Raw genomic sequence first — 15,412 nt, 5'->3', positions numbered from 1 at the left:
AATGCAATCGCTATCAAAATCCCAAAGGCAGAAATAAATTTAGAAAAACATTCTAAAACACATATGCAGCCACAAAGGATCTCTAATAGCTAAATCAATCCTGAGGAAGAAGAGTGAACCTGGAGGTATCACTTTCTGATTTCAAATAAGCCCTGGCTGGTTTGGCTCAGTGGATAGAGCATCAGCCTGCGGACTGAAGGGTCCCAGGTTTGATTCCGGTCAAGAGTACATGCCCAGATTGTGGGTTTGATCCCCAGTGGGGCGGGGGTGGGGGGGCATGCAGGAGGCAGCTGATCAATGATACTCTCTCATCATTGATGTTTCTATCTCTCTCTGCCTCTCCCTTCCTCTCTCTGAAATCAATAAAAAATATATTTAAAAATTAAAAAAAATGGTCATACTCGCCTAAGACAGACATGTAGACCAGTGGAACAGAATGGAAAGCCCAGAAATAAATGCACGTGTATACAGTGAACTGATCTTTGTCGAGGGTGCCAACAATGCCCAATGGAAAAGGGACAGGGTCTTCAACAAACAGAGGTGGGAAAACTTGAACAAAAGATACCACACACAAAAATTCATCACATTTAAGTCTTTAATCCATCTTCAGACCTGAAACTGTAAAACTCCTGGAAGAAAACAGGGGGAAAGCTTCATGATTTTGGTCTTGGCAATGACTTCTTGGATCTGGCACCAAAAGCAGAAGCACCAAGAACAGGCCAGTTGGATTACATCGAACTAAAACACTTCTGCGCAGCAAGGGAAACACCCAGAATGTGGGAAGGTAGCCTGAGGCCTGGGAGAAAATAGCTTCAAGTCATATATTCAGCCATGGATTAATCTCCAAACTATATAAGGAACTCCTACACCTCAACAATGAAAAGAAACCCCAATTACAAGGGGCTAAGGACTTTACTAGACATTTCTCCAAGTAAGACGTACAAATGGCCAACAGATATATCCAAAGGTTAACTTGCCCTAGCCGGTTTGGCTCAGTGGATAGCTCATCAGCCTGTGGACTGAGGGGTCCCGGGTTTGATTACAGTCAAGAGCACATGCCGGGTTTGTGGGGTCAGTCCCCAGTAGGGCAGTAGGGGGCATGCAGGAGGCAGCTGATCCATGATTCTCTCTCATCGTTGATGTTTCTATCTCTCTCCCTAACTCTCTGAAATCAATTAAATATATATTTTTTGGAAAAAAAAAAAAGGTGGTTAACTTCACCACCAATCGTCAGGGAAATGCAAATCAAACCATGAAGAGATGTCACCTCATGCCGGCCAGGACGGCTACTATCAACCAGACAGGTGCCAACAAGTGCTGGCGGGGATATGGAGCAACGGGGATACTTGCTCACTGTCAGTAGGAGTGTAATTGGTGCAGCCACAATGGAAACAGTACAGAGGGGCCACAAAAATAAAAAACAGGACCACATGTGACCCGACAGTCCCACAGCGGGTGGTCAGCCAGAGTGAGATCGGGGCCTCGGAGAGATTAGCAGCCCACGATCGCAGCACGAGCCACACTATCCGAGACGTGGAAACCCTACATGTCCACCCACAGCTGAGTAAAGAGCATGTGCTACAGACACAATCCAGCCTCAGGAAGAGGGCCATTCTGTCCTAACGGGACATGGGTGCATCGGAGACAGCGTAATACTCCGTGAGAGAGGCCAGTCACAGAAAGGCAAACTCTGCCTGATTCAGCTCATGGAAGGGATCAAAAATAATCCAATGTGTAGAATCACAGAGCACAGTGGGGGCTCCCAGGGGCTGGGGGGGAGGGACATGGACTTACTAATCAAGGGACATAAAATCTTAGTCCAGAAAGATTAACAGTCTCTAGGATCTGCTATGAGCCTTGTAACTACAATCAATAGTGACGCGCGGTGGCCTGAGAACCGTGGCTGGTGGAGAAAACAATTGTTAGATGCATTTAAGAAAGTCAAAGACAGGGTTTTCTTCAAAGCTGGGGGGCTGGGGGTTCTGAGTGAGAAAAGTCGGCCAAGGAGAGAAGAGGACTCAACACATTTGAAGATTCAAAAACAAACAGCAAAGGCCAGTGTGCTCCCCCACTGCATCCCGGCCGCATCACCCGGGAGCTCCATCAGGAGCAGCAGGGGGTGGTGTCCGCGGGCCGATCTATCGGGTGGCGGCCTCCTGGGTGGCTGCCTGCACTTCAGTCTTGTCCCGCCAACAATGGGAAGACTTCCCACAGGAGGAGCCACATGGTCTGGCCTGCAGTTTACAAGGCCACCGTGGCTGCTGTGTGCTCAGGGGTGGGGAGGGAGGGGGTAGTGAGGGAGACAGGAGCAGGTGGGCCGAGAAGGACTTGCCGTGGCCCAGGCAATACCGTCACCCCGGGCCGGTGCAGAAGGTGGGAGGAGGGGCTGTGTTCAGGACATATTTGTGAATTGGAACTCACTGGGGATGGGGATGGATCATGTGATGTTAGTGGCCACACATTTTTTTCCATCCCGGACACATGCCCCCTTGCAGTGAGCCTGTCCTCCCACCCAGAGAGGCAGTCTGCCCACCCCTGGAACCCGGGCTGCTCTATGAGTTGCCGGGACCAATAAAATGGTGAGGACGTGGCTGTGCAACATCCAGGCTGGGCCTCCGAGTGCAGCCTCCAGCGTTGCTCTCTTGAAATGCTGCCATGAGACCATCAGGGAAGAACACGTGTTTAGTTTATGATCGGATGAGGAGTCACTGGGGATGGAACAGACCAAAGCACGCCCACCTGACCGACAGCCGGCTTCGCCCGGCACACGCGTGGACGAAGGCCAGCCCACCGGTCAGCTAAGTTAGCCTCACAGAGAGCCCAGGTTAGCCGGCCGGAGACCCTCCCAGCTGGCCCCCAGCAGCGTGAGAAGTAGCAGATCGTGGTTTTTAAGCCGCCACTTTGCTTTAAGCTGTATGTGGTTGAAACGGGGCACTGGAGTTGAGAGAAGATGTAAGGATGGGACATACATGCTTGGCTCCCACAACTGGTTAAAAACGGTGCCTTCGCTGGCCAGTGGGTGAGCACTGACCCATGAACCAAGAGGTCACCAGTTGAATTCCCAGTCAGGGCACAGGCCCAGGTTGCGACTTCGATCCCCAGTGTGGGGTGTGCAGGTGGCAGCAGATCCATGATTCCCTCTCATCATTGATGGTTCTCTCTCTCTCTCTCTCTCTCTCTCTCTCTCTCTCTCTCCCTTCCTCTCTGCAATCAATAGAAATATATATTTTTTAAATAGTTCCTGTTACTGAGTTGGGGAAACCAAGGGGAAGGGTGTAGAGGTGGAAAATTGCGAGTTCTGTTTGGCTGTGTTGAGTCTGGAGATGTCTGTGAGCCGTGCGTGTGGGGTGAGGGTATAATTTTGAAAGCGGGGGACATATCGGAAGCTCTAAAAGCCCCAGGGACAGGGCTCCTGAGAAGCACGGAGCAGAGAGGGGAGAGAGAGCTGGGACTCGGGGTGCTCGCGCTTCTGAAGTGGGAGCAGAAAAGGAAGAACCAAACAGAACAGCCAGGTCAGGGTCGCCTGGGGAGGCAGGAGAAGCCAGAGAATGCGGCTCCGGGAGCCAGAAGGCAGGTCTGTCAGCGGTTCTGAGCCGGTAGTCACGCCTTCCAAAGCCAGAGCCTTCCAAAGGGCTTGTCTGCATGCTCGTGAGCATGACCAAAGGCACAGACAGGAGGGGCGAGGGCATGTGCTGGGGACGGGAGCGTCTGGGGAGAGGTCAATGGGGGGAAAGGAGACAAGAAAGAATTTAAATAAATAAATCTATGTAATAAAAGCCGAAGTGACCATGATGGCAGAACGACCAGAATGACTGGTCACTATGATGTGCACTGACCACCAAGGGGCAGATGCTCAACCAGAAGCCGGGCTCACAGCTGGCGGGAGCCTCCCCCGCCTCTGCAGCAGCGCTAAGGAGCAGCAAGCTGAGCGGTAAGGAGCAGGGAGCAGGCGGGCGGTAAGGAGCGAGGTGTCCTGGACTGCGAGAGGGGGCAGGCTGGGCTGAGGGACTCCCCACCATGCATGAATTTCGTGCACCGGGACTCTAGTAAGTAAATAAAACCGGAGGCCTCCCGGGTGGCCTCCTTCTTGTCAGAGTGGCTTCTCTCAGAAACCATTAGGCCTGACAAAGCCGATTGTTAAAGAATGCACCGTCATTCCAGGTGCTCCGGGCACGCCGCTCGCTGTGCACTGTCGGGCCTGGGGCCCCTCCCCTGGGCCTGGCGGTGTCCTTGCTGCCTCCGAACACCAGGGCAGAATTCCACGGTTCTCGATCCCATTTCCCCGGGTGAGTGGCCTGCTCCTCTGGTGATGGGCGACCGCGGTGCCAAGGTTCCCACAGGAAGGGCTGCCTTCACACCGAAGCCGCTGCGGCGCAGGGCATGGCCCTGGCTGGGAAAGGCTCCCACATCAGCGCAGTCGCTTGCTCGGTGACCAGGGACGGAAGGTCAGAACACACCAAGCGGACACAGCGGAAACCAGCATGCCCGCCCGGAGGCTGCCCTCCAGCCGGGCCCTTCCCACAGCTCCACGCCACAGGAACTGTGCCAAAGCGGAAGCTGCCCCCAGCACCCGAGCCGCTGGAGAAACAGCCAGGTCCTCGGTGTCACATCCGAGCCGCAGTCCCCGGGGAGGGCGTCGGATTGGGACACAGCCCCGACTCCCTCGGGCGCAACCACGTCTAGGAAACATGATCGCTTGCTCTCTAAGCTTTGCCGCACAAGGAGCTGTGAGAGGGGATGGGAGCTAAGCCCGTGCTCACTATGGCTCCCCCCACGTCAGGGGGAGCTGTACGGGGACGTATGTCCAAAAGGGGCCGGGCATCACTGTGTGTAACGTCAGAAACTTTGGAGACAACGGAAAAAAACTGTATGTAGGTCTTTGTCCAATTACTACACAGACGGGAACAGGGGCCCCATCGGGTAGTGAGTGAACGAATCATAGCTGCTCGCAATTGTTGGTGACTCCTGGCAGCACGGTCTCGAGAGTAAAGCCGGTCAAACTACCCTGTACAGCCTGATACAACTTCCGTGAAACCGAAAAGGAGACAGACCATTGTGTAAGGACGCACACGTGTGTGTGTGTGTGTGTGTGTGTGTGTGTGTGCGTGACACTCACAGGGCACATGACTGACAACCACCAAAGTCAGGCCCCGGAACTGGGGAGCAGCATTCAGCGTCAGACTGGCTGTGGGTTCGCTGGTGTGCATCTCATTATCGAGTTTCAAAAACATGCCACCGTCCATGTTAATGTACCACAGAGACATGCCAGCAATTTTCAAAGCTTATGCGACTTCGGTTGCATTAAAACAGCAGTTCTCAACCTGTGGGTCGAGACCCCTTTGGCGGTAGAAAGACCCTTTCACAGGGTTCACCCTAAGACCATCCTGCATATCAGATATTTACATGACGATTCATAACAGTAGCAACATGACAGTTATGAGTAGCAATGAAAATAATTTTATGGTTGGGTCACAACATGAGGAACTGTATTTAAAGGGCCAGAAGGTTGAGAACCACTGCTTAAAAGAAGCATGAAGTTCAAAGAAAGGAAATTAAATACAGGGATAGCCCTTTACGAACTGGTCAGCGTGGCTGCGGCGCCCACTTGCGGCCACAGGGTGTGAGGAGGGCCGGGCAGCAGTGTGTCTCAGCCGGGACCACGGGTGGCCCACCCAGGCGATGGGCAGGGGCCAGCTGGGCCCGGGAGCGCCCAGAGCTCTCCCGAAAATGGCCTTTGCAGGCCAGGGTGCACATTGAGGCAGTAGAAGGAGGAACCAGGGTTGGTGAGTCCCCAGGGTCCCTGACCTGAGGGCTGGTGGCCGAGGGGGTGCGCCTGGGCAGGGCCGCGGGCGCCATGCTGAATGAGCGCTTGTTCTCTCCTTCAGGGCTCTCAGCGCTCGCCCTCTGGGTTCCCTCCAAACACACGTCATAGGGGAGTCGTGGGGGGCCTGCTTTCTCGTTTCTGGGCCTCAAAGCAGCCAGGTATGCTCCGCACACTGAGCTACACGGTCTGTCTCATTCGGGGACTGAAAGGATTCGGGGGTCCCTCCTGGCAAAGGCGGCTGTTGAGCACAGAACTGCCCTCACATCTAGCGAACATGAGCTTCGGGCGAAGAATAAGTGAAAAGACACGTGGAGATTCTCGCCCGCTGGCCGCTGCGGGAAGCCTGGGAGAGGGACGCTCAGCAGAAGCCGAGGCCACTCGCAGACCCGCGGCAGGAAACAGCAAAATGAGGCTGAGGAGGTCCCAGCCGCTCTTGGGGCACAGGCCCAGGGGGCGGCAGGAGCCCACGAGACCCCGAGACCCAGACCAGGTCAGCCGCACACGCCACGATGGGCAGAGGGAGAAGGCGACTTCCCCGCTGACCCCCGCTGACCCCTGCTGACCTCTGGAGCCTGTGGCCCCTCGAGGGCGCCGAGCAAGGGCTGCTCCCTCCGCGGAAAGCAGCAGGCGGGACCCACGCCTGAGAGAGCAGCTGTGAGGTCAAACCCAGCTCCGGGTGAGGGGAGAGGCAGCAACCTCCCTTCCCCCCCCCCATCCCCCCTCCACCAGACGGGAGGACGGAGGGAGGACGGAGGCCCACCCCGTGACCGCAGCCCCTCCGAGTCCCTGCACCAGGCGGTGTGGCCTCCTGGGCTCCGGGTGTGCGTCCTCACCTCCGTGGGGAAGGAGATGCGCTTCTTGGACGTGGTCAGGGCAGGCGGGAGGAAGGTCCGTGAGATCCATCGAGTGGCCAGCACGTCCTTCCGAGAATGAAGCACTAACCCAGCCTTCACGTGCAAACAGAGCGGGTGGTGGGCGCGCCGAGGCACCGCCTTCCATGGCCTGGAGGACCCTGGCTGGCCTGGCATGGCAACGCCAACGCTTGCTGAGACCCCCTGTGAGGACGCAGTCGCTCTGCCAGGAGGTCCGACAGCCTATGGTATTGCTCCCAGGTGACAGGAGAAGTAGAGGCTCTGACACGTGCTTTCCTGCCCAGGAGCTGGAAGGTAGCGGGCCAGGATTCAACAGAGGTGAGTCTGAGCGCAGCACGCATCTGCTCCCCATGGCGCTGGCCTCCCTTCCAGGCCGCGGTCTCAGAACCAGCGCAGAACATGCCACAACGCCCATGGGCGGTCAGGACTGTCCCATCGGAAAGAAGGGCAAAACCAGCCCCAGCCAGGCCACGCGGACGCCGTTCTCCCGGGCCCGGGGTGTCCCGGCAGGCGGGACGGCCAAGTAGTGGGAAGAGAAGTTCACTCAATGTCCCCACCTGGGCAGGTGTGCTGACAGGAAGAGGAATCAAGAACACGGTCACATCGGCCCATAGAAGGTAATCTGTTTAATTTGACCAGCAATGGATTTAGTGAGAGATATGCGTGGGCACCCTTCCCCCTGAGTCACCTCATCTCACACCGCCACACTCAGAGTCGTCCGGGAGCTGTCGGAGCTGTCTGGTTCCTCCTTCTACTGCCCAAACTCCTGCTGAACAAGGCAAGCTGTGTTCTGTGTCCCAGAACTTGCTGTACCTAACGCCTTTAGAAACAGACCAGTCCGCCGCCTGGTCACCCCGCATTTCCGCACCCCAGGTGAGCTGCACGCCCCTGCCGGGCGGCTCCCAGCTGCCCGCTTCGTCCCCAAAGCTTCTCGCTTCCTCTCCTTAGTTTGCTGGGAAGCTGCAGGCCTCCAGGGACTGCCTTTCACAGCTGTCTTTAGCGTGTGATCATCGTTTCCCCGGCAAGAACACAGTGTCTTAGGTCCAGAGCAGGCGCGGGAGGCAGCCAGCCAGAGGCAAAAAGCAAGGGGGATGGCCCCCGTGAGAGGGGGGAGGGAATGAACAAAGCTTCGGAGCTGTGAGCTGAAAAGTTCCCTGTGCACAGAGGAAGCCCTTTAGAGAAACGAGGGGCTAATGAATCCGGTGGAAGAGCGGCGGGCGGTTCCCTAAAGCAGGGCTGGTCCTCCCGCGTCCCCAGAGCAGAGCTTGGAACCCTGGGCCCGCCGAGCTCTCGGGGCTCCACTCTGTGGTCCTGGGAGCAGAGCAACCCTTTACAGGCCGGCCTCAGGGAGCCGCGTTAAATGCTGAGCATTCGCTAGAATGGCGCTTAGCGAAGTGTGCGGGCCAGACCTCGGGGGAAGAGTGCTGTCTCACTGTGTGTCCTTCAGGACGAGATGCTACAGGTCCCCGGCCTCCTGTCTCCAGCACAGGAGGCTCCTGGGAGGACCACACTGAGTACCATCACGGTTCTGTTCCCGGCAGTGTAACACGGGCCCAGGAATCGGTTCTGACAAGATGCACTTCCCCAGCCCCAGGGCCCGAGAGAGGATCCTCCACCCCGTTCCAGGGCTGCTGGGCCGCAGTTAGAGCAGCATTTGGGTCCGCAGGGGATTCCTGGTAGATATGAGTCGTTCCCGTAAACAACGGCGCCTTCTCGCTCCCTGGAGCAGCATTTGCCCCGATGGGAAGCCCAAGGAGCCACAGCCTCCTGGACCTGGCAGGGCCGGCCTTCATCACCTTTCATGCCTCAGTACAGCTGACCATCGATGGTTTCCAGGCCGAGAGCTCCGGACGCTTTAACATCCTGGGTCACGCCGATCACTCCTCTCGGATGGCTGCCAGCCCCTCACATCCACCTGACCTCACTGACCTGCCCTGCTCCCACCAGCCCTGCCCCTCTGCCTGTCCTCACTGCGGCCTCACCCACCTCCTTCCTCATTGTCAGACCAGCCCCGCCTCCAACGTCTCCCTCCGTCCTGCCCTCTTCCTGGTCCCCATCCTCAGCCTGCGTCCTGTCCCCTCGTCCAGACGATCCCAATAACCACAAAACCGAGCCATCCCCCCACACTGCCCTGAGCCTGCCATCGGTCCCTGGCCCACAGGTCAGAGGCCCCCGGCCCGCAGTGGGGCCTGTGCAGGTCCCCACACCCTCGGGGTGCAGGCCGGTTCCCGAGCACGTCTCCAGGTGGACACAGCCATGTCCAGTCCCTCCCCGAGCTGAGATGTCGTGCCCCCTGCCTCACCGCACGACGCCGTCAATCCCTGGAGTGCCTGTGTGCGCATGCCCTGTCGGTCTGTCTGTCTGCCTCTGTGATCTCTTGTTCTTCAAGTAGCAAGTACCTCCTCCTCTTTCAGGGTCTGGCTCCTGCCTCACTTTCCCTGGAAACCTCCCCTGGTCCCCCAGGCTTCTCATTGCTCCTGTCTCTCTCTGCCACCATCATGCCCTCTGCCTGCCTCTTGTGGGTTGAATTATGTCCCCCCTCAAAAGTACAGGGTGAGGCAAAAGAAGGGGTACAGCCGCTCCTATGGAAAACGACACAATAAATACGAGTGCCAGAATGCACTGTTTCACGTACTCCCGGCTGCAAACCAACGTTTGCCCGCCCTGAGTAAGTTCAAGTCCGAGCCTCCGTGGCCTTCTGTGGAACCAGGGTCTTTGCAGGCGTAGTCGCGTGGAGACGAGGTCATCCTGGGTTAGAGTGAGCCTCACACAGTGACGATAAGGAGGGGACATTTGGGTGACAGACAGACACTCACGGGGTTGGCTGCTGTAGGGAGATGGAGCGACTGCAGGGAGGGGTCTCCAAGCCAAGGACACCAGCCAGGCCCAGCAGAAGCCAGCGGAGGCCCGCGGGGGCCGCTCGGCCGACCCTGGTTCCGGACTGCTGGCCTCGGCGCTGAGAGAGAACGCGTTTCTGCCGTTTCAGGCCCCCGGTTGGCGAGCTCAGTACCTCATCCCCGGGACACTGGCACCTGCCGACCTGCCCGCTCTCCACGCTGCGGCCAGGCCTTTGTTCTACACCTGCCTCTCCCACGCGGCCAAGTCCCGCCCCGCAAGGCTGGTATCTTGTCTGTGTAACGTCCCCCGTCCCAACCTCTCCTTCCAACGCACAGTTCCTGCAGTGGCACCCACCAACCCCAGAGGACAAAAGGGAAGAGGCGGTCAGGAGGGCGGCTGGGAGAGGGCGTCATCCTCCCGGCAGATGCAGCGAAGAAAGTGACCCGTCTCCTGTCGAATGCCTCCTGGTGTCGCCGTTACATGTTTCCCCCTAAGAAACCTCCAACTGAAGGACCTGGTGAAGCAGGACGGTTGGGGCCTGTCTCGATGGTGGAAACTGACAGCTGGGGCTCAGGACCTGCCTGCGAGCTCCGACTTCTCTAGGCCCCGTAAGGATGTTCCTAAAATGCTTTCCATTAGTTCCAACCCTCGAAACCACGCACACACCTAGGGTTGGGGTTGCCCTCCTGGCCACGTGACCGCAGCCACCAGCCTCGAGCTCTGGCGCCCTCCAGGACATGCACCCTCTCTTCCCTGCAACCCCACTTCTAGGTCATTCGCTTACTACCTCCTTGGCATCTCCAGCCCACACACTCCCATAGGAATGAAGATGGTAAATGTGTCCCAAATATTTTTAGAGAAGTTTTATTCCATACCCTCGCTGGTGTGGCTCAGTGGATAGAGCGTCGGTCTGCGGAGCAAAGGGTCCCGGGTTCAATTGTAATCAAGGGCACGTGCCTCGGTTGCAGGCTCCTCCCCAGCCAGGGCCCTGGTGAGGGCGCGTGCAGGAGGCAACCAGTCGATGTGTTTCTCTCACATCGATGTTTCTTTCTGTCTCTCCCTCTCTCTTCCACGCTCTCTAAAAATCAATGGAAAAAAATATCCTCAGGTGAGGAGTAAAAAGAAAAAAAAAGAAGTTTTATTCCAAAATATTATTGCTATTTTCAAACAATGCGCAGAGAGACAATGCAAGCCTGGGTGTGGGCATGAAGATGCGTAGCTTCCTATGTTGCTGCCGGGAGATTCGACCCTGGGTTCTCCCTAGTGAGAATGCCAGCAGGCTGCCTGCAGCCTCGGATGCAGCCCTCCCTGTCCCCTCACCCTGTCACGGCGGCCACGCGGCCACGCGTGAGGCAGAGGACAGGGCCCAGACCGCACCTTCGCTATTTTCATAACCACCTGGCCCCCCACTCGGTTCACGCCAAGTGCCATGTGGGATGTCCTCGGTCATTTTGAACATGAGCTCAGTAAGACAAGCGGGTCCGTCTGAAATGCCATCACCCACTGCACTAGCTCTCAGGCATCTGAGCATGTCCCTGTCATAGTTCCAGGCCCAGGCCCAGGCCACCTCCTTGCTCCTCCTCCCCCTCGTGCTTTCCCTGGAGGCACTGGGTGCACAGATGAAAGGCGCAGGCCCAACTAAAGGAAAGAGAAATCTTCAGATGGAAAGAGAACGCCTCAGGTTTAGCACCGGGAAGGTGTGATCAGACACAATCTCGAGACAGAGCACATTTACACAAGCAGAGGGCAGCCGAGCAAGTCCAGAGTGTCCCCGATGTGCCCAGACAAGGGCGCGGTGGCGTGCACACAGAACCCGCTCCTCTTCCCTCCCATCTGCAGTTCGCTGTCTGAAAGTTCCTATCAGGCAGCTCGTCTTGTTTGGAGGAGAGGCTGAAGGTGGCTCGAAGTTTCCCTACAAGTTCTCCAACAACCTGTTCCACAGATTAGTCCAAATCACGGCCCCCTGGCAACGGGCCTGACAGCAGGAGCAGAGGGTCCAGTCCTGGGGTGGGGGGTGGAGGAGTCTTGGGGGGTGCGGAAAAATGGGGGGTGAGAGCTTTAGCCTGTGATACAAGATGGAGTGAGGAAGGCTGGGCAAGGCCAGCCTGGCACAAGGGGAGGGCAGGGCGTGTCAGACCCAGGGCTAAGATCAGGCACTAAAGGCCAGCCAGTCACCAGAGGGAGCGGGGGAGGTAGGTAGAGACTGGGGCGAGGGGTGCCAAGAGCAGTGCCAGAGGCCCTGTGGGTAAGAGCAGGAGAGCCCCCCAAACAGCACTGACTTCTAAGACACCGTGAGGCACCGTGACAGTTGGTGGGACCTGTGATTTCCCTGAGCCACTGGCCTTGACTGGCATTTCAGAGTCTGTGAGATGAGCTGGATGCTCACAGAACTCAGCCTCAGGCACGCTTTACATGGACAGATTGGCTCATCTGTCTCTACGGATTCCAGCACCAACCATTTGATTATTGGAGCCTCCTAGGATATCTCATTAGTAATAGTCTACCCTTTATTCCTCTTCTGTTCCTTGAATTTCTTAGGTGCTCTCAATCATCTTTTCTGTGGTATTTAGACTAAACAAAGGCAGGGGAGTGACCCCTCTATAAGACTTTTAAAGATGATTCTCCCATTAGAAATGGAGCTTTAGATCAGGTTTCCCAAAAAGGCTTCCACTGATAGCGTTCACTGTGCAAATGGCTTTGGGTGAGAATGACACGCTCACAACAGTCTGTCCTCCCATTCAGATCTCACTGTGCATCTGTCATGTCTGTCATTGAACTGTCGCTGTGTGTGTGTGTGTGTGTGTGGCTTGTTTTGTTTTGCAGTTCGTACTAACGTTAATTCTAAGTATTTCTACTTACTGTTCTTTCTGAGTAGGATCCATTTTTCCAATTTGCATTCTAATTGGTTTTGGCAAGTTTCAACCAAAACGATTAATTTGTGTGTCTCCATTTGACAGGCAACTGGTTTGCTGATGCCTCTGTGCCTGCTATAATGTGATGACAATGCTAAGGTCCTGACAATTCCCTGAACTCACCGACCTTCTCCATCTATATTTTGGTGACTCAGCTCGTTCTGTCTGGGCTGTTTTTCTCTCCTTTGCTGCCTTTATCCTCTGTCACTCAACGAGATAAATCTTAAGCCCACTCGAGCCTCACTGCTGAGTCCTCCATCCCAGTGGCATTTCTCACAGAAACTAGAAAACAACCCTACATGCCCTCCCTGGTGTGGCTCAGTGGATGGAGCGTTGGCCTGCAGACTGAAGGGTTCCGGCTTCAATTCCGGTCAAGGGCACATGCCCAGGTTGCGGGCTCAATCCCCAGTGTGGGACATGCAGGAGGCAGCTGATCAATGATTCTCTCTCATCATTAATGTTTCTCTCTCTCTTTCATTTCCTCCCTGAAATCAATTTTTAAAAATATTTTAAAAAATCAGGTCCTATTTATTTAATCCATTTATCTGCCACTACAAGGAATCTAATAAACAGCAATTAATTTTCAAAAGGTACAAAAGCCCCCTCTGCCCCGCCCTGGGTCCCCTCCCTGCCGCCCTGCCCTGCTGCTCTACACACAAAGGGGAAAATGTTTGTAGAGCAAACAAGGGAGGAGTCGTTTTTCATCCCTCACTCCAAATTCTGAAGCCAACACGTGGGAGCAGACGCCCCAGCTCGGCTCTGAGCGGGAGGAGGGCTCTCCACCAGCCCAGGCACCCGCTGGGCAGAGCTGCTGCGGGTTTGGATTCACTCAACACGTGTACGGGGACCCATGCTTTCCAAGCCCTGGGCCTGGGGCCAGGGGTGCAGACATGAGTCCACATGTCCTGCCTCCCCTTCACTGAGGGGTCCCACTGCAGGGGGTGGGGAACGGCACATGTCTACCCTCCCTCTCACACCTCGTCCTCCACATTGTACTGTGTCTCTGTGTATTTTGCACATTGTAGATTTTATGGTTCTTGAAAGAAAAGTATTTGCACAGTGGCCAACTGAGGAAGGAAATGACTATTTTTCCTTTTTTAATACATTTTTATTGATTTCAGAGAGGAAAGGAGAGGGAGAGAAAGATAGAAACATCAACGATGAAAGAGAATCATTGACCAGCTGCCTCCTGCATGCCCCACACTGGGGATCAAGCCTGCAATCCAGGCATGTGCCCTGACCAGGAATTGAACCCTGACCTCCTGGTTCATAGGTCGACACTGAGCCACACCAGCTGGGTGGAAATGACCATTTTTAACGTTGATGTGTTCCAGGTTGAAAATACATGTCCATAAATACACACATACATCACACACACCAAGCAAGCGACATTTTACTTTAAATTGAAGGGGAAAGGAAATACACAAAGAGCGAGTCCTGGAAAAATGTTCACAACCTGCGGAAAAATACTGGCTACACAGACGCAGTGTGCCAAAATCATTTTCCATCTGCTCTGCCCTGCGCCGTCGATCGCCTCTCCCACAACCCAAAATTGCTTTTCAATTTAGTTTGGAAAATTGCAAACAAAATTTCAAACTAAAAGCTTGCAATTTACTTACAAGTAAGTCATCAAAATATGGTTTCTTGAAAGCTTTTTAATGTCTAGAATTGTTTTGCCATAAATGTTTTAAAAGTTCCTGGCTTCTTTGCCTTGGAGAGAGAGAATAACAAACTTTAAAAACTTGCCCTGACCAGTTTGGCTCAGTGGATAGAGCATCAGCCTGCGGACTGAAAGGTCCCAGGTTCGATTCCGGCCAAGGGCATGTACCTGGGTTGCGGGCACATCCCCAGTGGGAGGTGTGCAGGAGGCAGCTGATTGATGTTTCTCTCTCATAGATGTTTCTGACTCTCTATCCCTCTCCCTCTCCGTAAAAAAATCAATAAAATATAAAATAAATAAATAAATTAATTAATTAATTAAATTAAATTAAATTAAATAAATAAAAACTTCCAATACCATTTGAAGTGGAAAAGCCCAGTGTAGGAGGTGGTCTTGCCTCAGTGAGCTGTCCCTCTCCTTCCTCGGGGGGATGGACAGGGTGTCTGGGGGTTTGCGGGATGGACAGGGTGTCTGGGGGTTGAAGGATGGACAGGGTGTCTGGGGGTTGAAGGATGGACAGGGTGTCTGGGGGTTGAAGGATGGACAGGGTGTCTGGGGATTGCGGGATGGACAAGGTGTCTGGGGGTTTGCGGGATGGACAGGGTGTCTGGGGGGGTTGAAGGATGGACAGGGTGTCTGGGGACTTTGCAGGACCTGTCGCACTGGGCAGGACGCCTCCCTCTCTGTCCTGAGAGGTGGTCTGAGCCCACCATCGGGCTCAGGGCAGGAAGCCAGGTCCTCCAGGGATGGCCAGAGGCGGTTCCCATAGCAGCAGCCTCTGCTGCCGCTTTGGCAAGTTTCCCATCACACGCCCACCAGGACACTCAGTTGTCTCCTCCAAGCTCTGGAACAGGATGCTCCGTGCGTGTGCTCAGCGCTCCTCGGGCATTTGTGTTGATAAGAAATGGATGGTGTGAGGGATCAGCCCTGGAGAGAGGAAGCCGCTTCCCTCCACCCACACTCCTGTCCACCCCCTTGTCCTCCCCGACCTGCCTCGCCCTCAGTCTCTCACTGGCCTTGCTGTGGCCTCGGTGGCCTCGGTGGGCTCAGGGAGGAAGGTGGGCCTGCCTCCCACACACCTGGATGTTCCGGAGGCTTCACTGAGGCCCTAGACGGGCATTTGCGATGTCACAACCGCCCAGAACTGTCCAAGGTCCAGCACATCAGCCACTAACACTGCGAAATAAAAGGCAGGCCACGCCTGTCCAGGACTGTGCGGACATTCGGTGTTTCTAAAGACACGTCATGAAACAGCTGTGTCTAGCCGCCCCTGGGAAGAGATCTATCATTCTTATGTTCCAATCCC

The sequence above is a fragment of the Myotis lucifugus genome, unplaced genomic scaffold (genome assembly GCF_000147115.1).
Source record: "Myotis lucifugus unplaced genomic scaffold, Myoluc2.0 scaffold_1206, whole genome shotgun sequence".
Classification (NCBI taxonomy): domain Eukaryota; kingdom Metazoa; phylum Chordata; class Mammalia; order Chiroptera; family Vespertilionidae; genus Myotis; species Myotis lucifugus.
Note: the sequence above shows the minus strand (reverse complement) of the source record.